Source organism: Chiloscyllium punctatum, chromosome 3 (genome assembly GCF_047496795.1).
Source record: "Chiloscyllium punctatum isolate Juve2018m chromosome 3, sChiPun1.3, whole genome shotgun sequence".
In the NCBI taxonomy this organism is placed as follows: Eukaryota; Metazoa; Chordata; class Chondrichthyes; order Orectolobiformes; family Hemiscylliidae; genus Chiloscyllium; species Chiloscyllium punctatum.
Window position 1 is genome coordinate 131,640,356 of NC_092741.1, and position 25,832 is coordinate 131,666,187.

General features: G+C 40.5%; 1 protein-coding gene across 10 annotated transcripts in view; it reads right to left on the minus strand.

The window, feature by feature from the left end:
- Window positions 1-25,832, minus strand: part of dlgap2a (discs, large (Drosophila) homolog-associated protein 2a) — a 961,527-nt gene that overhangs the window by 299,543 nt on the left and 636,152 nt on the right. Inside the window, exon 1 of one of the 10 annotated variants that reach the window (XM_072560944.1) lies at window positions 24,155-24,247. The exons of the other annotated variants lie outside the window; for them this stretch is intronic. The gene's annotated coding sequence lies outside the window, so the exon portion shown is untranslated. Of the gene's footprint in view, window positions 1-24,154; window positions 24,248-25,832 lie in introns of those variants that run through there. 10 annotated transcript variants of the gene reach the window in all.

The following is a 25,832-nucleotide window of genomic DNA, read 5'->3' on the forward strand; positions in this document are numbered from 1 at the left end:
CATGGAGGTCCTGCGCCTCCTTCACCACCGCTCCCTCACCACCACTCGCCTGGAGGAAGAATGCCTCATCTTCTGCCTTGGAGCACTTCAGCACCAGGGCATCAATGTGGACTTCAACATTTTCCTCATTTTCCCTTCCCCCACCTCACCCTAGTTCTAAACTTCCAGCTCATCACTGTCCCCATGACTTGTCCGGACTTGTCCTACCTGCCTATCTCCTTTTCCACCTATCCACTCCACCCTCTCCTCCTTGACCTATCACCTTCATCCCCTCCGCCACTCACCCATTGTACTCTATGCTACTTTCTCCCCACCCCCACCCTCCTCTCGCTTATCTCTCCATGCTTCAGCCTCACTGCCTTTATTCCTGATGAAGGGCTTTTGCCCGAAACGTCGATTTCGAAGCTCCATGGATGCTGCCTGAACTGCTGTGCTCTTCCAGCACCACTAATCCAGAATTCTGTTTCAGGCCTGCTGTCGAGCTCAGTGAGGCTCAGTACAAACGAAAAGAACATCATCTCATTTTCTGTTTGGGTACCTGTGCAGCCTGCAGGGCTCAATTTAGAGTTCAATAATTGTAGCACCTGAGCACCTTCTCCCCTGTCCTTCACCAGCCCCACACCTATCATGATATAAACTTTTTTCATCACAGTCAACCCATTTTCATGTATTAATGGTCCCTATTATCACCTTTTCTTTCTCTCTGTCTCACCATTATCCATCTCTTTGTCTGCTTAACTACCATTCTCTCTCTGGGCTCCATCTCAATCTATCACATTGTCCTCCTCCCACCTCCACCACCCCCAACCCCTGACCTCATCATACCACCGTTTCCTAGTTACTATCATTCTGAAGAAGGGTCACTGGATTTCTATCATCCATTTCTTTGTTTATCCTTGATTTTAACAACCGATGTAGTGACCATAATAACAGTATGCTTACAGTATGGCTGTGGGATTTTGAGGATCAGTTTTTTAAACATAATGTCAATGACAACCTAATAAAGTGAATGGACAACTACAAACTCAAAGCCAAGGTGGTGCAAGCATGTGGTTTGCAAATGACAAAGGACAATAAATCTAACAAAGTAAATCACTGAAGCAATCACTAATAAATTGCATTAGAATGAAAGATGACTTCCATGAAAAATGTTTGTCTCGTTTGTGAAATTTGTGTGAAGACTCATTAACACTCAATAACTACACGTTGAGCTGGTCATGTACTTTACGTGTTTCTTAAGAAGGGCTCTGCGTGTTCTGTAATAAGTTGTGACCACATTCCCTAAAATATTAGATTAAATGATTTGAAATTACATAGAAACAATTGTACTTGAATAGCATCCTTCATGACCAAAGCTTTTTACAGTCAATGAAATACTTTTTTGATCCATTGTGACTGTTGCAACATAGGAAATGCAGCAAACAATGTGTGCTTAGCAAAATCTCACAAATAACAATGGTTTAATAACCAGATAGTCTGTTCTAATTACGTTGGTCATGGGATAAAACTTTATTATTCAACCATGCAGACACCTCCATTCTTTGTCAAGTATTGCTGTGGTATCTTTTGCATCCATTTTGGATGACAGATGGGGCCTCAGTTCGACAGCTCATCAGAAAGACAGAATATCTGATGGTGCAAGGTTCTGCTGGCACAGCACTAGAGAGTCAGCCTGGATAATGTACTCCATGTTACTAAGTACAAGGGATAACAATTATGAAAAAAAATTTTGCAAAGTTAAAGTGTTTTTAATCAGAGCAAACGATTGAGGGTTGCCAGATAGTGGCCTTCAAGATTATGCAAGTGGAAAATTCAGGTGCTCGTAAGGAAGATTTGGCAAAACCAGCTCAAGGAGAGAAAATATTGGCAGAATGATGACAAAAGAAATTTACCACAGACAAGTAGAAATCCCTCTACAGAGGCATAAAGAAATGGACTACACATAAACTTCATGAATATGTTGAAAGAAACTCAATAATGTTACTGGACTCAAACACACTGGGTTAGACTTTAATCCAGTAAATTGGGCTTCCCTTCCCTTTTTTTTTATTGCTGTGCTTTTTAAAACTGTGGATTCAAATGAGAAAGAACAATTGAAAACCTTGGGATTTATCTAATACTGCTATGTTTTGAAATCAAGATATTTGATACCCATTGTGAACCCTGTTTGTGGAGCTGTGACTTCCAGCAATGTGCAAATGAATCCAAAGATGTGCAGGTCAGGGTAAATTGATCATGCTAAATTGTCCATATTGTTAAGTGCATTCGTCAGGGGTAAATATGAGGTGGGGGAATGGGTCTGGGCGGGTTGCTTGTTGGAGGGTTGATGTGGACTTGTTGGGCCAAAGGGCCTGTTTTCATACTGTAGGGTATCTATCTATCTAAAAAACTGGAGCTTATGGGGTTAGTTACATGTGAAGTTGGTTGTCTGTGGACTTGGGACAAAATTATTTTTAAGAAGACCTCTGTCTGCCAATGACTATGTGATTGGTTGTTGGATAGCTGAACAGCTTGGGCTGTGCACATGACAGACCAGAAAAGAAAACAGCAGCCATAGCACTGCCTCTGCTCTCTGCAGTTAGCCACTTTAAACCAAAAGCAAACTAGCCTTCTTTAAGGCAGCACTTGCCGCAAGTTGTGACTGAATGAGATGCTGCAGAGGCCACTCATAAGTGAACCAGTCACCCTGTGCTGCTTTCAAACCAATGGAATCAAGGAAGGGTGAGGAAAACCTTTGGATCAACAAGAACTAATCCAATAGATTTATGAACACAAACCATGGAACTGTTTTTCCGAGGTTCCCCTATCATAGTGCTTTTTTTCCTGTTTATGTTTGTCTGTCTGTGCATGCGTGCAAGGGAGTGTTTATAAGACGTTTACAATTTTAATCTACAGAGCTTATTTAATTTAAGTACTTACCCATTGCTAAAATCTAATAACCTATAACAAATAGTGAAGTATATTTGCTAGTATGGAAACCTGATCCATATTTTCTATCAAGCAAGTAGTTTGTGGCTTTTTAACACACATTTAAAAAAAACGTTGATTTTTGTGATGACTTCAAGAATAGCAGGGCTTGTTTTCCAGCAGGATACCCCAGTGAGGTGGAACACTCAACATTGGTTATAGAACTGGCAGGAATTCATGTTACTTTGAAGAGAAGGCCCAACAAAATTAAATGCCTATTAAGCATATATGTGACCAATACTGGGCCTCCTGCATGAGTAATGCCTCTGAAGGCTGGACATCGAGTCCCTAAGGGCCAAGATTAAAAGCTAGCATCTTTCAATTGCCAGCACTACCAGCAATACTGACGAGATTTATTCACATCAGGAATCCCTGCCTAATTTTCTTGGTTTCCCATCATTATGCCTGCTCTGGCTGGCTCCACTGAAATCCAGTTCACCATTTCCAACCATTGCAAAGTAATGATCAATAACCAAACAGCACAAATAGGCAATCTAGATACAACTGAGAAGTACAGTCATGGCTCAGAAGGTAACACACCTCCATCTTCGGAGGGTCAGTGTGGACTTGTTGGGCCAAAGGGCCTGTTTCCACACTATAGGGAATCTAATCTAAAATGCCCCTGCTTGGAGTAAATGGAAAAAGATCTCACAGAAAAGCTGGGAAGTCACTCTTGGTTCTCTAGCCAATATTTATCCCTCAATGAACATAATTAAAATTGATGCTGTTTCATTATCACAATTGTGTGAGTTTGCTGTGTGCAGTTGGCTGCTGTATTTCTAACACTACAACAGTGACTAACCTTCAGAAATGTTCTCTCGGCTTACAACCACTTAGGGACATTCAGAGCTCATGGAAGGTACTATATAAATGTAAATCTTATTTTTACACAAGTCTAAGGAAGTCTTGATCACAATTTAACAGATAATTCAAAGCCGCAATAATGGGTGCAGCAAGATCTTTCTGGATTGGTTCATTGAAATAGGCCAAGTAACTTTCCTGAGTCAGAATACACTGAGAATGCAAAATTCTCTGCTTCAAACTGAAATAACTCAAGAGTCCTTGACACTGATCCAGCTTCCTCAGACTCAGCTCTCAGAGTGTCAGGAGATCTGTCTCACCTATTTATTTGTCAGCTAGGGCTCCCTGATTAGGGCACTAACCCAACCTCCACTCCCGGCACCTTCCCCTGCAACCGCAAAAAATGCAAAACTTGCGCCCACACCTCTCCCTCACTTCCCTCCAAGGCCCCAAGGGATCCTTCAATATCCGTCACAAATTCAGCTGCACCTCCACACACATCATTTACTGCGTCCACTGCACCCGATGTGGCCTCCTATACATTGGGGAGACAGGCCGCCTACTTGCGGAATGTTTCAGAGAACACCTCCTGGGACATCCGCACCAACCAACCCAATCGCCCTGTGGCTGAACACTTTAATTCCCCCTCCCACTCCACCAAGGACATGCAGGTCCTTGGCCTCCTCCATCACCAGACCCTGGCAACATGACGCCTGGAGGAAGAGCGACTCATCTTTCGCCTAGGAACCCTCCAACCAAGGGATGAATACAGATTTCTCCAGCTTCCTCATTTCCCCTCCCCCCACCTTTTCCCAATCCCAACCCTCAGACTCAGCACCGCCTTCTTGACCTGCAATCTTCTTCCCAACCTCTCCGCCCCCCACCCCCTCTCCGACCTATCACCCTCACCTTAATCTCCTTCCACCTATCGCATTCCCAATGTCCCTCCCCCAAATCACTCCTCCCTACCTTTTATCTTAGCCTGCTTGGCACACCCTCCTCATTCCTGATGAAGGGCTTATGCTCGAAACGTCGATTCTCCTTCTCCTTTGATGCTGCCTGACCTGCTGCACTTTTTCAGCAACACATTTTTAATCCCTGATTAGGGCAGTTAATCTGATCCAGTCAGGGAACTCACATTTTATGAGGTCCACCTGGCTGACCTCATTACAGTCACTCCATACCTCCCCTCTTAGTCTGAGGACATAGGCAAGTTCTTTTGTTTGGAGCTCCTCCTGGGGCATTTCAGCACTGGGTCAGGTCCCTCCAACCATGCCTCTGATATGGAGAATGCATAATGCACATTAGCTCACCTCTTGCACATGGAACGTTTCAGAAGAAATTCATTCTCCTCTTCAAGTGGCAAAGGCATCGAGGCAGCAACATTTGCCATGTCCACCTTAGATTCCAAGATTTCTTCAAGGCTTGATGGAGAGCGAGAACCCTCTGGTTCTGGAACAGCCAGAAGGCAGTCAAGGAGCCAGGCATATTTTTCTCCCACATCGTTTGCAAAATTGCAGATTTCATATGGTCCACATGATTTTTCAGTACCATCATACCTACCCGAACTTTATACATCAGCCATAACTCTTACCCATGCAGGGCCATTCCCATGGTTCTTACATAAAACTTTGTTCCCTGAAGTAAACTCTTGCTTAGCGGAGTCTTGTGTCAGGCATTGGAATTCCTGATGGCATTTCACCCACTTAAAAAACAGCTATCACCCCCTGAGGTGTTCGCAGACTATGATCCCAAGCAAGACCTGGTATTGCATATATACTCTAAATGGCAATCTTGTATATTGGTACAAACACTTATAGGTATTAATTGGAGCATGCTTCTGGGAATCCTCATCCAGCTGCAATTGCCAATATGCATGGCTCATGTCCAGCTTAATGAAGGAAAGCACTCCTGCCATCTTTGCATATAAATCCTCTATGCAAGTGATTGAGTATTTATCCAGCTGCAAAAAGCAGCTTAATGTTTGTTTAAAAAACCCACAAAGGCGAACCAACGCATTGGGCTTCACAATCGATATGACTGGTGCAGCCCATTCTGCAAACTGGCCTGGTTCAATTACTCTTTCACTTTCCAGCCTCCTGATTTCTGCCTCTAATTTTGCCCATAAGGCAAATGGCACTGGGAGGGCCTTGCAGAATTGTGGAGTTGCTTCCTGGTCAACATGCAAGGTGGCCTCAGTTCCTTTGATAGACCCTAGACCTCCCTGAAAAAATTCTGGGTATTTAATTAGAACTTAACTCAGGCAGTCATTTTCTAACCAAAACTTGTTGAGCCAATCTAGGTGAATATTTCTCAACCAATTTCACCCCACTAAGCTTGGGCCTGAGTCTTTTATTATAATTAGTGGTAACTGAGCGAGCTGCTTCTCATAAGAAACCAGATCTGAAGTTGTACCATTAAGCTGGAAGGTTCCCCAGTATAGGTTCTCAGTCCAGTCTGAGTCTTGAAAAACATAAGGATTGGAGTCCATAGTGAATTTTGCTAAAGACTGGTCCTGCAATCACTGAAAAAGCCTGTTGGTATCGACCGATATTAGAACTGTGTGACCATTTAACCAGACATTTATTTTGATTGGTTCTGATTTGGATGTTACTAAACAATTTAACTGTTTCATCCAGATGTAGGTGGGCTTTCCAGGTTGTACTCACTCTAGGATATTGGCTTATGAGTTCTCCTACTCCATTTAGGTGTAGTGGGACTATTTCTCAAGTCTGTATACTCGCAGCAACTAATATGGCTTGCTGACCCAGATCCTGAAGAAAATTCTACCCATTTGACTGAGGCTGGGCTTTGTTTTGGGATTTTGTTGTGAGCTGACCTAGAGTCCCTCTGTTCAGGATATGTCCTGAGTGAGGCTCCGCAATTGCCTTCACTCAAATGGTGTTCTTCAAGCTCGGTCAGACTGGTGAGGGTGTCCACTTCCATCAGAGCAGCCTGCAACTCATACGCTCCACTTGCTACATTTTCCAAAGATAAAGCTAATTGTAATGCCTGTTCGAAGTCCAAGGGTTTTGGAAAGGCTTCAGCTAGTATGCGCTTTTGCCAAGTTACGTCATTAGTCCCATATCCCAAACAAACAATCTCTCAGCATCTAACTTAAGGGTTAAACCAATCACATGCCTCTGCCAGTCATTTTAAACTAGTCAAAAATCCCAGTACAGTGTCCCCTGATTCTTGAATTGCTGAGTAAAACCGATAGCATCTCAGAAAAGGCTTGGGATTATATATTTCCTTAATTAAATCAGTTAACTTGAGGGGTTTTTGTATCTGGTGCTTTAGGGAAAGTTAGGGTCCCAAAAACCGAAAAAGCTGTTGGTCCACAAGCTGTCAGGAGAATTACTCGTTGCTTTTCATCTGCCCCAATTCATTTGCCCAGGAAAAAAAGATTCCACATACTGGGCCCAGTGTTTGACAGCAGGATTGAATGAGTCAAGTGTCCCAAATAACAGCATGATGCCAGAAACATTTATTCCAACTCAAAGACAACTATTGTGAATCAATTTCTTCAGGAGCGTTCCTTTCTTTCATTGTCACTGAAATAAATCCACAGAGGCTAGTCTCCTGTCACCAAGTCACTCTTTATTTACACATAGTCCAGCTTCCTCAGAGCCAGCTCTCAGAATGAACAGAACCCCTGACTGTTCTTATATTTGTCAGCCAGGGCTCCCTGACTGGACCAGATTAACAGGCCCAATCAGGAAACTCCTCTTCTATCTGACTGACCTCATTATAAACAGGACGCAACCACTACTGAAACAATTCCATAAACTATTTTAAAAGCGAATTGAGATAAATGCTGAAGAATAATCAAGTGCTTACATAATTACAAAACATAATTAACTTAGCTGGCTTATGGAGGAAAACAGCAGTGGAGACATAATGATCTGTTTCCATGTTGTACCATTCCACATTGCAGGTAAACCAGATGCTTTAGTCAAGCCTAAGCCCAGAAAGCTAGAGCACAAAATATGATAACTCATATTAACCGAAACACTTCGTTTCCTACATATTTCAATTAGTTTGACTGAACAGTGAGTATTAATGATACCAGTGGAACTAGCTTGGAGGGATTAGTGAATATAATCATTACTCTACTTCCAACTGTCAATAACATTCTCCTCCACAAGGCAATTGCAGTAGTCTGCATGACCGATTTAATCTTTTCAGTTTGCAATTCACATTAAATAAAATAACAGATGATCTGGAGGAAGTTGAGGATGGAAATCAGGCTAGAAGATCCTGTTGACGTTTATAAATCACCCAAACTGAATTGAAGAGGCTTTACACAAAAAACAGAACCCTTCCATTGAATTAGTATTTCACAGCAACTGTAACTTGGAAATGAGCACCTTCACGGATGGTGGAAATTTATGCAAAAAATAAATAATTCCTTACATTTTAAAGCAGTTTCTTCTGTTCTCTGCCTCCTCTATTGAAATGTATTAGGAATAATTGGGTTCTGGATTTGTAAGTCAAACTTGATCCAAGTCTCCTTGAGAAAATTTACAATGCTATGATGAACAATTTATTTTGCATGTCTTGATGCAGAATTATGAAGCAAATTGGAACAATAAATTCTTATTAACAAGTTAAAGATACTTTAAAATCCACGTTTGCTACATATTTTAGAAAAATAAATAGAAAGCTGATGTCTTTGTTACTACCTGTTTTTATATGATGACAGAGGTCAAAAAGGACATTCCTCTCTGGAGTGATCTTTTCAATAGGCTGCCAAAATGTATTGGCGCAGCAATCATTGACATTCTAAAAATGCTACAGCAGACAAACATTTGTAGCTGTCGAAAAGTGTGGTGCTGAAAAAGCACAGCAGGTCAGGCAGCATCCGAGGAGCAGGAAAGTCAACGTTTCGGGGACAAGCCCTTCAACAGGAAACATTGACTCTCCTGCTGTTTGGATGCTGCCAGACTGCTGTGCTTTTCCAGTGCTACATTTTTCGAGTCTGACCTCCAGCATTTGCAGTCCTCACTTTCTCCTAAACATATGCAGCTGCCTGCATCTGTACATAAGTACATCCTACCCAAATATATACTGCGTTTTTAAAAATAAATCATTCACAGCATAATGGCATGGCTGGCTAGGCAGCATTTATTACCCATCCCTAATTGGCCAGAGGTCAGTAAAGAGTCAACTACTTTACTGTAGTTGGGAGTTACCTGTAGGCCAGGCCAGGTAAGGATGGCAGTTTCCTTCTCTAAAGCACATGAATGAACCAGATGAGTTTTTCTGGCAATCAACAACTGATTCATGGTCATCACCCACTCCCAGTGCTACGAGATAGTGAGGGTAGGAATACGGGGATAGAGCAGATGAATGTGCGGCTGAGGAGCTGGTGTATGGGAGAAGTATTCACATTTTTGGATCATTGCAAACTCTTCTGGGATAGAAGTGACCTGTACAAGAAGGATGGTTTTCACCTGAATTGGAAGGGGACTAATATATTGGCAGGGAGATGTGCAAGAGATGCACAGGAGAATTTAAACTAGGAAAGTTGGGGGGGGGGGGGGGGGTGTCCTGGGACCCACAGAAATAGTGAGGAAAGAGATCAATCTGAGACTGGTACAGTTGGGAAAAGGAGTGAGTCAAACAGTAAGAGCAGGCAGGGACAAAGCAGAGAACAAGATAGGAGTGATAAATTAAACTGCATTTACTTCAGTGCAAGAGGTCTAACAGGGAAGGCAGATGATCTCATGGCATGGTTAGGAACAAGGGACTGGATATCATAGCAATTACAGAAACATGGCTCATGGATGGACAGGACTGGTAGCTTAATATTCCAGGATACAAATGCTACAGGAAGGATAGGAAAGGAGCAAGAGAGGAGGGGGGAGTGGTGTTTTTGATAAGGGATAGCATTACAGCTGTGCTAAGGGAGGATATTCCCAGAAATACATCCAGTGAAGTTATTTGGGTGGAACTGAGAAATAAGAAAGGAATGATCATCTTATTGGGATTGTATTACAGACCCCCTAATAGTCAGAGGGAAATTGAGAAACAAATTTGCAAGGGGATTTCAGATATCTGTAAGAATAGTAAGATGATTATGGTAGGGGATACTAACTTTCCAAACATAGACTTGGGATTGCCATAGTATTAAAGGTTTAAATGGAGAGGAATTTGTTATGTGTGTACAAGAAAACTTTCTGATTCAATATGTGGATGTACCTACCAGAGAAGGTGCAAAACTTGATGTACTCTTGGGAAATAAGGCAAGGCAGGTGGCTGAGCTGTCAGTGGGGGATCACTTTGGGGCCAGCAACCATAATTGGTCTATTTTGGTCTAAAAGGGTAACTAGGGAGAGAATAGGGCCCCTCAAAGATCAGCAAGGCAGCCTATGTGTGCAGCCACATGAGACGAGGGGGATACAAAACGAGTATTTTGCAACAGTGTTTACTGTGAAGGACATGGAAGATATAGAACGTGGGAAAATCGATGGTGACATCTTGAAAATGTTCATATTACAGAAGAGGAAAAGCGGGATGTCTTGAAATGCATAGAAGTGAATAAATCCCCAGGACTTGATCAGGTGTACCCTGGAACTCTGTGGGAAGCGAGGGAAGTGATTGCTGGACCCCTTGCTGAGATATTTGTATCATCAATAGTCACAGATGAGTTGCCGGAATACTGGAAGTTGGCTAACGTGGTACCACTATTTAAGAAAGGTGGTAAGGGAAAACCAGTGAACTATTGACAGGTGAGCCTAACATTGGTGGTGGGCAAGGTGTTGGAGGGAATCCTGAGGGACAGGATTTACATGTATTTGGAAAGACAAGGACTGATTAGGCATAGTCAGCATGGCTTTATGCGTGGGAAATCACATCTCATTAACTGGATTGAGTTTTTTTGAAGAATTAACAATGAGGATTGATGAGGGCAGAGTGGTGAACATGAGCTATTTGGACTTCAGTAAGGTGTTTGACAAGGTTCCACATGGGAGACTGGTTAGCAGGTTTAGAGCTCATGGAATACAGGGACAATTAGCCATTTGGATACAGAACTGGCTCAAAGGTAGAAGACAGAGGGTGGTGATGAAGGGGTACTTTTCAGACTGGAGGCCTGAGACCAGTGGAGTGCCACAAGGATTGGTGCTCGGTCCACTACTTTCCGTCACTTATATAAATGATTTGGATATCAACATAGGAGGTATAGTTAGTAAGTTTGCGGATGACACCAAAATCAGAGGTGTAATGGACAGTGAAGAAGGTTACCTCAGAGTACAAAGAGATCTTGATCAGATGGGCCAATTGGCTGAGGAGTGGCAGATGGAGTTTAACTTAGATAAATGTGAGGTGCTGCATTTTGGAAAAGAAAACCAGAGCAGGATTTATACACATAATGGTAAGGTCCTAGGGAGTGTTGCTGAACAAAGACACCTTGGAGAGCAGGTTCATAGTTCCTTGAAAGTAGAGTCTAGGTAGATAGGATAGTGAGGAAGGCATTTGGTATGCTTTTCTTTATTGGTCAAAATATTGAGTATAGGAGTTCAGAGGTCATGTTGCAGGTGTACAGGATATTGGTTCGGCCACTTTTGGAATATTGCATGAAATTCTCTTCTCCATCTTATCAAAAGGATGTTGTGAATCTTGAAATGGTTCAGGAAAGATTTACAAGGATTTTGCCAGGGTTGGAGGATTTGAGCTGTAGGGAGAGGCTGAAAACGTTGGGGCTGTTTTCCCTGGAGCGTTGAAGGCTGAACGGTGACCGTATAGAGGTTTATGAGATCATGAGGGGCATGGATAGGGTAAACAGATAAAGTCTTTTCCCTGGGGTGGTGGAGTCCAGAACTAGAGAGCATCGGTTTAGGGTGAGAGGGGAAAGATATAAAAGGGACCTAAGTGACAACTTTTTCATGCAGAGGGTGGTGCGTATGTGGAATGAGTTGCCAGAGGAAGTTGTGGAGGCTGGTACAATTGCAGCATTTAAAAGGCATCTGGATGCGTATATGAATAGGAAGGGTTTAGAGCAATATGGGCCATGTGCTGGCAAATGGGACTAGATTAGGTTTGGATATCTGGTTGGCATGACTTTCAATGAACAAGAAGCACTCTCATCTTTCCATGTTTAAAGATTAAAACATCTGGGATTCAAAAAGATAACTAGAACTCATAGAAAGAGGCTATAAATGTATATATTATATTCTGTTTTAGGATCTGTATATATTTTCCATCAATGCCATTTTATTTTAAATGCAATTAATTTCTACTATTTTCGTTAAGCTAACAGGGATCTGTTTGCTCTCTGATGTATTATTAACCTTTATTAGTTGACCTTTCTGTCACACTGTTAAAATGGTGTGTTCACTTTCAACATAGTGGTGAACTCATTACAGATGAATTTACCATTTAATTAGGTTAAGAATCTGGAAAGTTCTGGGTGTAAGTTTGCTTGCTGAGCTGTAAAGTTCATTTTCAGATGTTTCATCACCATACTCCGATAACATCATCAGTGGGCCTCTAGTGAAGCATTAGTGTTATGTCCTGCTCTGTATGTATGTGTTTAGGATTCCTTGGGTTGGTGATGTCATTTCCAGATCTCTTTCTCAAAGGGTGGTAAATGGAGTCCAAATCGACGTGTTTGTTGATAGAGTTCTAGTTGGAATGCCATTCTTCTAGGAATTCTCATGTGTGTCTCTGTTTGGCTTGTCCTAGGATGGATGTGTTGTCCTAGTCAAAGTGGTGTCCTTCCTCATTTGTATGAAAGGTAACTAGTGATAGTGGGTCATGTCTTTTTGTGGCTAGTCCTGTATCCTGTTGGCTAGTTTTCTGCCTGTTGTCCAATGTAGTTCAAACCAGGAAACAACACATATGGACCAAATGCTGAACTACAGAAGCTACCATCCCAAACCCACAAACTGAGCTGCATTAGAACATTATTTCAACGAGCCACCACATACGGCAGCACAGAGGAACTACAAAGAGCAGAGGAAAATCACTTATACAATGTATTCAAAAAGAATGGGTACCCAATGAACACAGTCTGCCGATTTCTCAGCAACATACCCAAACAAACAGACAAAATGCACGCAGACACCCTACCTACTCTCCCTTACATCAAAGTCATCTCGGAAATGACTGCCAGACCACTCAGACCTCTTGGCATCATGATAGCCCACAAACCCACCCCCACACTAAAACAGCAACTAATGAACTTTAAAGACCTTATACAACCACAAGCAAAACAAACATAATTTACAAAATACCTTGCAAGGACTATAACAAACACTACATTGGACAAACAGGCAAAAAACTAGCCACCAAGATACATGAACATCAACTAGCCACAAAAAGACATGACCCTGTCTAATTAGTATCCTTACATACAGTTGAGGAAGGACACCACTTTGATTGGGACAACACAACCATCCTAGGACAAGCCAAACAGAGACACACACTAGAATTCCTAGAAGCACAGCACTTCAATCAGAACTCTATCAACAAACACATCGATTTGGACACTTCTACCACCCTTTGAGAAAAAGAACTGAAAATGACATCACCAACCCAGGAAACCTAAACACATCAATAGAAAGCAGGACATAACAACAGTGTTTTACCGGAGGCTCACTGATGATGTTACCTACTATGGTGACAAAACGTCTGAAAACAACCTTCCAGCTCAGCAAGCAAACTTACATCCTGAATCTCAACCTGAGCTACAAATCTTCTCAAAACTTGTTTATGTGGAAAATAATTTATTGATTTTCATATTCAAACCTGGGACTGTTCATGCTCACTGAAATATTCTTCAGAAAGGTGAGGTGAAATTCCATATAAATGCTGTGGCTACAGAATAGGTCAGAGGTTAGGAATTCTATGGTGAATAATTCACCTCCCCAGTGTCTATGCACCATGTGCAAGGATCAAATCAATAATGTGAAGTGATTGTCTCCTCTTGCCTGGATGGATGCATCTCCAACAACACTCAGGAAGCTTGAAACCAATTTAGGACAAAAAACTTGCTTGATCAGCACCATCTACTCAATGTAAGCCTTCAGTCCCTCCACTGTGATACAATAGTAACATCTGTGTACCATCTAAAAAATACACTGCAACAATTCACCAATGTTTGATTAAGGTAAAGACGGCAGGTATGCAGGAAACCCACCTTATCCTAGCCATGTACCACCATGATTTGGAATTACATTAGTATTATTTTACTGTTGTTGGGTCCTAGTCTAAGAATCCTTTCCTAACTGCTGGATATACCAAACCATCATCCCCTTCTCCACTCAATACTCGTGATGTCCTGCAGCTAATCAAAAAGGCAGCTCACCACCACCTTCACAAGGACAATTAAAGGCAATAATAAATGCTGGCCTAGCCAGTGATACTCACATCCCATGACACTATCAATAAAGAAGTTGAGCCTGTAGATCTGCTAGTAGGTGAAGCTTTCAAATGATGTAATATATAGGTCCATTAATCAGGTTTCTCAGCCATGTGAATGTCCTAAGGTACAGGTCTAATTGCAACACTGATTAGTTTCAGAAAATCAAAAGACCGTGGCTGAATGTGCAGAAATAATTTTTCAAGTATATTGGCTTCAGGCACAAATGGATTGAAGTTATCATCTCAAAAATCGCAATTCCAGCATTAGAGGAGATGTCAGTCTAGAGACAGGAGATGGAGAAGAATCGATGATCATTGTAAGTAAAAACTCCACTATTTAAAAATTCTGACAAATTTTTAAATTTAAAAACTAACAAGTTTTCTGAAAAAAATAGGTCGTAAGTGCATTACTTTACATGTTCTCTTCATGCCGCTTTTGAGATATACTTTGCAAAAGAAATCAATCACATGCCAAGTTTAAATCACCTGGCTGAAATGAAAGAAATGTCACAATTTATTGGCCAAGATACATCAAATATTTAGGAATTTCAAATGGACATATGTACAAATTAGGAACAGGAATAGGTCCGTCAGCACTTAAATTCTGCTCTATCATTTAGTGAGATCAAGACCAATCTGACTATTCCACAGACCTGTTTATCCCTGCTAACTGTGACTGTGCATATATTTATGGAGCTGTAACCCTTATACAGTGTGCTGCTTCTTCTTATGGATTTACCTACCTCTACCTTAAGTACTGTCACAAAGCTAGTTCCTTTTTTTCCCTAAAAGCTGTTTCTTGGGTCAAGGAGACTCATTCTTTGATTGTTTTTTCAGAGGGGCCAATAAACTGGGCTGGACTCTGATCAGTCTGGTTTGGTACAGAGATGAAAAGGATTTTGAGAAGCCTTTTGTTTATACATAAACAGGTGCGACTTCAGGCCAAAGTGGTCATGCTTTAGATGTGACCTGTATATAGAGAGGGGAGTGGTCAGCTCTCTGGCTAGCTGAGCTGAGTAGGTTTTAGCTCAGTCCTGAACTGAGAAATTCAACAGGGAGCTGTGTGGAAACTCTCTCTCTTTTCTGCCCTTCAACTTCAACTTAAGCTTGTGTTCCATTTATCTTGGTTTTTAAAGGGAGTTTGCTTATTGGGACTGTTGTGTGTATTCTGAACACCATAATTAAGTCTAGCTGAATAGGTTGAGTTCTGTAGGGGTTCTTTATTCTATTCTTTGTGTTTCATTGTGTAATTTTGTGAATACATTTGTTGTCTGTTTTAAAATCTAGTAGTCAACCTAGCTATCTTACTCCGGGTAATTTTCACTGATCACTTACTGAAACAAATTGCAAAGTTATGATCTGGGACTGCCTGCTTAAGAATGTTTTGAGTGGTTTGGCCTGGTCCATAACAGAATATTCAAAGACTCTGCTTCACTACTTTTTGAAGAAAGGTATTCCAAAGACTCCGTGGGCGGCACGGTGGCACAGTGGTTAGCACTGCTGCCTCACAGCGCCGGAGACCCGAGTTCAATTCCCGCCTCAGGCGACTGACTGTGTGGAGTTTGCACGTTCTCCCCGTGCCTGCGTGGGTTTCCTCCGGGTGCTCCGGTTTCCTCCCACAGTCACAAAGATGTGCAGGTCAGGTGAATTTGGCCATGCTAAATTGCCCATAGTGTTAGGTAAGGGGTAGATGTAGATGTAGGGGTATGGGTGGGTTATGCTTCGGCGGGGCAGTGTGGACTTGTTGGGCCGAAGGGCCTGTTTCCACACTGTAAGTAATCTAATCTAAAGACTCAACTACATGAGAAGGTTTTTGTTATCCATATCTGAGATGGGTGACTAATTATTTTTAAATGGTGACTTTCAATTGGGGGTTCGAGCACAGGAACAAACATCCTTCACAAAGCTAACATGTCAAGCTGGACCCTTCAGTGTTTCATATGTTTCAATCAAGTTGTCACTTACACTTCTCAACTCCAGCAGATAGAAGCATACACTGCTGCACCCCTCCCCCACCCCAATCAAAAAATTAGTCTCGTAAACCTCCTCTGAACTGCTTCCAAAGCATGTACATCTTTCCTTAATTAAAAAAAAGGAGACAAATACTTCATGCAGTACTCCAGATGCGACCTCAACAATACCTTGTATAATGGAAGCATAATCTCTCTATTTTAGCATTCAATTCTCATTGCAATAAATGGCAACCTTCTCTTGACTTTCCTTATTACTCAATGTACTAATATACTGACGCTTTGCAATTAATGCACCAGGGTTACATAGATCCCTCTGCATCCTCTCATAATTTTGATAATGAACTTCTTTTTTGTTAGTCCAGCCAAATAGACAACTTTACATTTTCACTAATTATACTCTGCTTGATCTTATGACTTCATGATCATTCGTGATTAGAAATTTTTTAGACACCAGTGAATCAGATTTTTCTACCACAGGAAGAGGCCATTTGACTGTTTGCTTCTGTGATTATACTGAACTGCCCAGAGTTTTAAGTCTACCAGAAACCCACAACCAAAGACAAAAGTGAGAAGTGGATGTATCAGATAATGATGAAATGCGTCAAATCACGCAACAAAATGCCTGCACAGAAAGGGCCATACATAACCATCAGCCAGAAGGTTAATAACACCATCAGTTCCTTAAGGGAAACCTACCTGAAAACGTAAGCATTTGAAACTGAGAAAAAGACATAAAAAAACCTCAGCCACTTTGGTCAATTCTTTATAATAAGTTACCAATACATTTTCAATCTCTTTGGCAACAGAATCTGCCAGTGGTAACATAATCTGCCGGTGATATCAGAACCTGACAACATAACAGAATCTGTCAGTGACAACATAATCTGTTAGCGATGACAGAATTTACCACAGGTAACAGAAACTTTCAAGTTCCACATGACAGAGGGAGAAATGCTGATAATTATAAAACTTATCTTTTGTCTGCAGAATGCCCTCTGACACATATTTGCTGATTAGGGGCATTTGTGATAATACTTTGGCCCAACTGGAAGTTTATTAACTCAACCTGTCATCTTCTGTCACACAGCTCAACAAGAGAGTTAAAGATCTCCTCTGGTAAACAAGCAGGCATACCGGCAAAGTCAAGACCAAGTGGAGCATAAGTGATCAAAATTCTGATAAAATGCCGAATAGTTTTCAGCTCTGATACCTCCAGCATGCGTATAGAGTTGCTAACAGTTATGAGAGAGTAGGCGAGGGAAACTGCTGACTCACTGGTTCAAAAAAATGACTAATTATTTATATACAGGAAATAAATTACATTTGCAACCACTTTCCACTCACCTGTTCTTCGTGCTTTCTTGAAATATGTTGGAAGTGTGACTGTGCATAGACTTGTGGAGCTGTAACCCTTATACAGTGTGCTTCTTCTTCTAGTGTTAGTGGTCCTCATGTGGTTTACTTACTCACAACAAAGGTGGAAAAGTTGGGCTGACTGACACGTGATTGAAAGTGAAAGTGCCAGTGGAATGCACCAGTGACCTATAATTTGTAGACTGCTCCCAAAAGGGCATCTCGAACTGTAGGAGAAATAACTGTCATTTTCCAGTTGTTCAGAAATCCTGACAATGACGAACTAAAAGATATCCCCATTGTAAAGCTTCAAGCACTGTTTTTCAATTACAGGTAGACAGATGTTCACAAGTGTCTTGAACACTGACACTTTCTCTTTTTCATCATCATGCCAGTGTACAGCTCCTGCTCCATAAGGTATCTGAGCAGAACATTCCTTTGTGAATATTTTAATGTGGTTCTGTCAATTAAAACTGGATGTTATTCAAGGTTAATACTAAAGCTTGTCATTGAAGATAGGAAGTAAGCAATTTTCTCATTTTTCAACCACATCATTATGAGCTTCATTTGTTCTTAATCAGTGTGATACAAGGTATAACCATTCATCATTGGTGCTGATTTGGTGATCTGAATTAATGGTTGAGAAAGCATTGTAATTTTACTCATCCCTTGACAAATGTGTTACAATTGTATGAAGATTATCCAACGGGAAAACGCAGGCAGTAGTCTCAAATATTTCTTAATCATTATCTGAGATCTTACTAAAAACTGACTGATTGCAATAGAAAAAATTTGTGACATCTGAGTTGCAATTTAAAATTGATAATCAACAAGGAAATCTATGTCTGTGTCTTGAATTGAATTCTGTTCATTCCTATCTAATGTGAGAGTCAATAACTCTGTCATAGAGTCATAGAGATGTACAGCATGGAAACAGACCCTTCGGTCCAACCCGTTCATGCCGACCAGATATCCCTACCTTTGTCAACTGTGATCACATTACATTTGTGCACAAGTTTTAAGCTCTACTCTATTTATCTCTAAGTTGGAAAGGCCTTTTAAGAAAGTAATTCTATTGTGTGTTATGGCCACTTTCTTTACACATCAAAATAAATAACCAAGTAAACTGCTGATGAATAGTGTGGAGATGCCAGAGTTGGACTGGGGTGAAAAAAGTCAAAAATCAAATGACAACAGGTTTATTTGAAATGACAAGCATTTAGAGCTCAGCTTCTTTCTCAGGCATGGTATATAACTTATGGGAAGTAAATCAAAATACAAAGGTTATGAACTATTGGATAGTAAATCATCTCCTCCAGTTGAGGAATAGTCTATTGATGGGATAATCTCTTAACTAGCTCAATAGGAGCCAGCAATGAAATTTTCAATGGACATCAGACAATTGCACAGGCAAACTGTCTTGGGTGAAAACAGAATATCTATTCATGCAAACTTACTTTACAGTCATACCTGCAGTTTAGTCCAATTACAATTTCCTGATTTTCCCATACCTATATCCAGTGTTGCATCTAACATGAAAGGGGCATAAGTACTATTAAATTATTTCAAGTAAGAGTTCAAATCGTTTTAAGAATCAGAACCTTGAATCAGGAAGATAGGTGGAAGCTTTTCAGAAGGCAGGGATAATGGCCCTGTTTTGATCATCATCAGTATGACATACTGTTTTATGCTAAAACTTAATGGAGCGGGAACTGAACCAGGCATCTTCTTTGTCCTGAATAGCTAGCACCAAATCATATATTACTAAATGATCAGGAACTTCCAGTCTTGAGTTATTAGGACATTTTTGAGCTGCACTTAACAATGCTTCACGCTGCAGAAAAATAAGATGGGAGCAAGTTGCAGTTGCTAGTAACCCAGCCTTCCAGCCCATACCCCACTTCTCTCACAAAGCTAAGCAAATGGCTTTTGTTTCAAAACCATTCTAGAAGTGAACAGGCATTAGAAAATGGTTCTCCGATTAACTTATTTGTCTGAGTTATGATCCTCAAATTATTAGATATTTTGGGATATATGGGAAGTGAACGAGAACTAGTTTCTTATCAGTCTTATGAACCTAGTGATAATAAACCAAGAGTCTAAAATTTGGCCTGAGATCAAGCAATGCAAGAAGCCACTATTACAAGGCTACGGTAAAGCTACTGACTCTCCAATATTCATCCAGATTCTCACACTGGAGTTCTCATTCTACTGCCTGTCTGAATGAGAGCTTTTTGAATCCCCTTTTTGAATTACATCAGACACTCCTCTTACTGGACATTAAGTGAAAGCCGCTGTTTCAAAATAAAAGATCACAACTTTGAGACATAGTTGAGGAAGAATTTCTTCCCTCAGAAGGATTTTAATCTTTTGGAGTTTACTGCACCAGACAGCAGTGGAGGCTGGGTCTTTGAGGCTGCATTTAGTCCACAAGGAAATCAAAGGGTGTGGAGCATGGGAGTGGCACAGGTAGGAAGTTAGGAGCAAGTAACTCAGATTAGGTATGATCAGATGGACTGGCGGAGCGCGATCAGCACACTAAATAGCTTCCTCTTGCTTCTATTGCATATTTTCTTTGGTTCTTACATCTCAGCATTTATGACATTAGTGAAAGTCCTGCAAAACTTTAATCACAACTTCTAGCCTGTTGTTACGTTTGAATTTCAACAGCTTTTTGTTACAGTTACTTTGGCTGTCAAAAGTGAAATAGAAATACAGGTCAAAAGGGTGAGAGGGAAAAGATATAAAAGTGACCTAAGGGGTCAACTTTTTCACACAGAGGGTGGAACGTGTATGGAATGAGCTTCCAGAGGAAGTGGTGGAGGCCGTTACAATTGCAACATTTAAAAGACATTTGGATGGGTCTATGAATAGGAAGGGTTTGGTAGGATATGGGCCAGGTGCTGGCAGGTGGGACTAGATTGGGTTGGGATATCTGGTCGGCATGGACGGGATTGGACCGAAGGGTCTGTTTCCATGCTGTTCATCTCTATAACTCTAAAAAATGCAGGTCTTGCTGTTAAGTTCATGAGGTGGGCATAGTGGTCTGTTGGTATACAGCAAACTCAGAAATAAGTACAGTTAGCCATCAGTGACTATTTATCATAGCCACTGCTTTACCACATTATTTCTAAGTTGTCTGACCTATTAGGTTCAATGGGCATAATAGACTAGAGTAGCTTTTATCTGTCATTTATACCACATACAACTAATACAATAAAAATGAGACAGCATTCCTCCAGGACCGAGGGTGCTACATGGACAGCATAAACTACACTATACTGTGATAAATCAATTTAAATTTCAAATATATAAAGAAAGATTTTAAACATGAAATTTGATGGATTTTGAAGTTGGAAGCAGGACAGAATATGTTCAACCACAACCTGATACTTGTATCATACCAAATTCCTCACTCTACCATCTCAAACTTATTGCAAAATGTTGCTCCTCTTATCTTGTCTTGCACCTTCATCCATCCATCTCACTTCTCCTTTTCCTCATCTGTCCACCTAAGACTGACACTCACCTTCAACCTTTTGAGTTGCCATGTCTCTCCATGATAATTACACAACCTACACTGTTCATTCATCCATTCAAAACATGCCATTGCTCTTTTCTACGTCTCTTCTTTCCTTCCATGTAGAAGAGGAAGAGTAATGATTGTATTTGTACAAGGATATGCACATTAGTGTCTTACACCTTCTTGGATTTTAATAGCCTGCTTTATTTTTTAAGCCACGTAATATGATTTATCTTGACCACTTTTCCATACAGGCCATTCTTGGTTTTTTCCTGACAAGTTGCCTTTTTACGTGATAAATGGCAAGAGGAGAATGAATACCAAGCGGGAGGGGAGAGGTGCTGTAAATTGTTGTCATGTATTGATTGGTAAAGCCTGTGTAGAACATGCGAGACTGAGCATATCTGGAGTATCAATGTCTACCAACAATGTGGCATTGGCCACATTACATTCTTTTTAATCTTCCTCAATCATGTGACAAAGCTCTGTTCCTTTTGCAGTTTCAGACTTTGTTGCAATATAATGTTGGACAGAGGGCAGCTCAGCAACCCAAGCTGATGCTTAATGAATGATACCTCCAGATGTGCTCAGGCACCTGAAGCACATCTTCAATGTGCTCAATAACATCTGGTTATCATACTCCACTTGTTTTATTGCTGTTGGACCTCTTTGCTTGGATGCCTCATGGCTGTCATCAGATATGTTTTGAATAGATATCGATTGTCTTTGATCAGTTAGTTTATTAAGAGATGCACAGAGATTAGGGGAAGGTTAACTGTCACAGGACAGAAGTTGAGGAACTATTGTATAATTTCACACAATATATCTTTAAGGGACATACTCATGATAGTATTACTGTAAAACAGCACAAGACCTAATGGGATAAAGACACTTACAGAATCCTGTGTCCTACAGCATGCCACACTGAAGGAAGTTTACATCCTTAACTTGAGCCCAAACATTGAGTGCTTGAGACTGTAGTGTGTATGTGAAAATATCAAAATCTGTAGTAATATCTTGGTTAATGTTTAAGTACAATATTACCCATGTCTCATTTTTACATTATGGGAGATGAATTAAAGAGTTCAAATGTTTGTCTAATGAAGAGAGATTGAGCAGTTCAGGTCTGGAGTTTAGAAGAATAAGAAGAGATCTAATTGAAATACATAAGATGTTAAAGGGGATTGACAAAGTAGATACAGAAAGAATGTTTCCTCGTGTGGGACAATCGAGACATGTTCAGTTTTAGGACAAGGGGTAGCAGATTTAAAACAAAAAATAGGAGAAACTACTTCTCTCAAAGAGTTGTGAATCTGTGAAATTCACTGCCCCAGAGTGGGGAAGATGCTGGGACTGAGTAAATTTAAGGAGGAGATTGACTGATTTTTAAAATTTGTAATGGCTTGAAGGGTTATAAAGAGTGGGCAGGAAAAGGGAGTTGAGGTCAAGATAAGATCAGCCATGATCACATCAAATGGAGAAGCAGACTCAAAGGAATGAATTGCTTAATCCTGATCGTAGTTCTTATGTTCTTGTCCTGTGCCAGTGGATAGACAGCCAGAGACACTGACATCATAAGCAGAAAAACTGATATTTGACAATACTGGCAAATGACCCATTAAGTCACTTGTTTTATGCATTTATGGGTCTCTACTGAGAGATTTTGGAAACTTCTTTGGAAAAGACATGGATTAAAAACAGCCCATGTGTGCATTTAGAAGCCGATCTTATTTCAGAAGGCTGAAACCTTATGATGTGAGATTCAGACTCCTCCAACATAATGATGTTCTGACATGTTGAGGCAGCTTACCTGTCTGATGTTGCCCTATTTCCTGTGGAGCTGCATGTCAGTGAGGATCAGAGGATCAGATATTACTGCTTATGTCATTGCTGTTAATGCTGTGGTTCATCTTGGCCTTCATCAGAGGTCCAAAGTGGAATAGTATAAGTAGAGATGCTGATCTGATAGATCACAGCTTCAAAGAGGAGATCAGGTGGAACTTCTTAACACAAGTGCTATGGACAATGGTCTCACACACAATGAAGAAAGTAGCATGAGGTTTCAGCAATAATTGGTATAATTCAAATGCATGACTTCACCACCTCAGCTGACACTGTATTCAAGCCTTGTTTTCACTGAAGAGTTCTAAACAACCCACAGGCCCATGGTTAAATTACAAAGGCATGTTTTCATATCACTGTAATTGAGAGATCAGAATGTGAAAATTGATAACTCACCTCTCCCGAGGCTCTTGCTGACATACAGTGCAACGCCCCACGGTTAAATGCACAAATCGGCAGGTTGGAACTGGTTTCTAAACACATTGTCAGTTTCCCAGCTTTTAATACTGCACCCACACACACCACACATATCCCTGCAAGTTAAATTTCATCCCATAGAAAGAGGAGGAAAGAAATTTCTACTGAATATCTTTCTACGATAGTACTTCGATAGATGTAGTTCTGAGTTTAATCAGCTTCATGCTTTTAGAATGAGTGGACACTTGATACTTTACACTCAGGATGCTTGACACCATTCAGGTGAAAGAAGCCCACTTAATTGACATCAGATCCGCAAACATCCATTCCCTCCACCACTGATGCTCAATAGCAGCAGTATACAGACTACAAGGTATAAACCCATAACCACTACAATCTAGAAGGATGTGGGCAGCAAATAAATGGAACACAAGACTGCTAGCTAGTGCATGCAAATACTTCATGTGCTTTTTACATGCAATATTTCTTGAGCAAAAAGGGAATGCATTTGCCCTTTAAGAGTGCCATACAAATTTTCGCGCTTTAGTTGTTTGCATTGCTTTACATTTCTTTACCACTGCTGTACAAACAGTACTATATTGTTGATTCAGTTCTAATCAATTGATTGGTATTTCTAACACAGTAATTTGGCAGACATATTTAATGCTGTCGGTCTTTTAAGTTACCAGTAACTAAGCAACAAATATTTCCTCTGCTGCGGTCTGCACCTGTACATCCCATGTGCAATCACAATGATACAAAACCATCGTAAGGCCAATGTAACCAGATAATTTCTCTTTTTGATTGTGATTCTGGAATGCTTTCATGTACATATTGTAAATATCAACAGGATTTTTGCACCAGGGAATTTATCATTCGCAAACAGCCTGTTAAATTGAGCCTCAATTACCTGTGGTTCTCAAGATACGGCGTCAGGATGCTGAGAGCTGTTTACTCCTGATACTCACTGAGCTAACTCCCAATTACATGCACAACAACCAGTGTGCCAGCTGCTAGTGGGAAGCTCTAATAAGCTGCCTTTCAGCTTGACTGCTGTGCAAGGCTGGAGTGCAGAATGGAAGAGACTGATGCTCCCAAATCAAATTTAGGCAAAAGGGTCAGAGCACCTGGCTGCGAAACTGTAACTGTACTGTGATAGAAATAGTCAGCAAAGAAGAATGAAAACAAGATTTGAAAGCAATTTTACCCATTATGTTTGAAGAAATGACACTATACAATATTTCCATGAAATATTAAAAATGCCATGGTAACAAACTGGAGCCTGGAAATGACCTAAAAATAATCATTCCCTTCTACTTTCTAGATTTTTAAGGCACTCAGCCCTGCTTCACTGACTACTTTACTCTGGATGCTTTGAAGGGAATTTGAAGAAATGTATGATATATATTTATGTCCCATTAGGAAGTTAATGTCTTCAGGAGACCGGCCTAAAGGAAGACACTGGGGAGGAAAAGAATACATAAAGATGCCACATTTATAATTTGCAAATACTTCCTTCCTGGAAGGAGGTGGAATTCAAACATTCTTTTATTCTGATGACTCAAGCTTCAGTCTAATCCATGTCAATCTGATGATTGCTTCCTCTAGCTTTAAGAAACCTTTGAGAAAGGTTTTTATAAAATTTGGGATAATACAAATTCAGTTTCCAGAAGATTTGGAAACATAAATCTGGTACTAATTAGCATGGAAGCAGTCAGATTTTCTTAGAGATTTGGACTGAGACATATCTTTTAAGATAGTTTAGAGGGATTTCTACTGTTTACTATTTTAGCCCTGCTATACACTTTCATCTTGGGTGAAACAGAAATTCAGCAGAAACCTACTGCACCCATTGGCAAGAAAACCCAGAGTTGCTGCTGTCTGCAGTTTTTAAATATAAAAGTTCCTGATCTGTGCAACACTCGGCCTCAGAACATTTGATGTCCAAAATGGCAAGCGTTCCTGCACATAGTTTACTCAAAATTTGGAAACAATTGTTGAAGATACACCACGAATACTTTGCCTAATTTTGCTTTAATACAAAATTATTAAATCATTTATTGTACAACAAGATGATCCAGAATCTTTAAACTGTTGTATGTCAAGCTAAACAGGAAGAAAAGTGACCAGAACTCCTGTAGTCCAATGCACATCCACGAAATGGTCAAATCAAGAAAAGATGTGCAATAAGCATTTTATTTGTTTAATTGAACAAAAAGGTGTTGTGATTTATTTATTTGGACAATTGTGCAGAAGTGAAGCATGAATGTACATGCATTAATAAATTATGCACGTGTCAATACAACTTGCTTTTGACATGTACTTTGATGGAGTCTGTGTCTTTAAGTAAATGCCAACTTTTTTGCCCTAAAGTAGACAAACCACTTCACATTTTGGTGCTCACTTTTATCTTTTAGGTGCAGTATGGTGTTCTTTTGTAATAGGCACTTAAAAAATGTATTACAGAGATATAGTAATTTGTAGTTTTGTGTGGGTTTTTATTGTTCTTATTATTTGTTACCTCTTACATTTACTCTCAGTCCTCTATCACTGCAGGCTTCCCAGGAAATATACAGGGAAAAGATAAT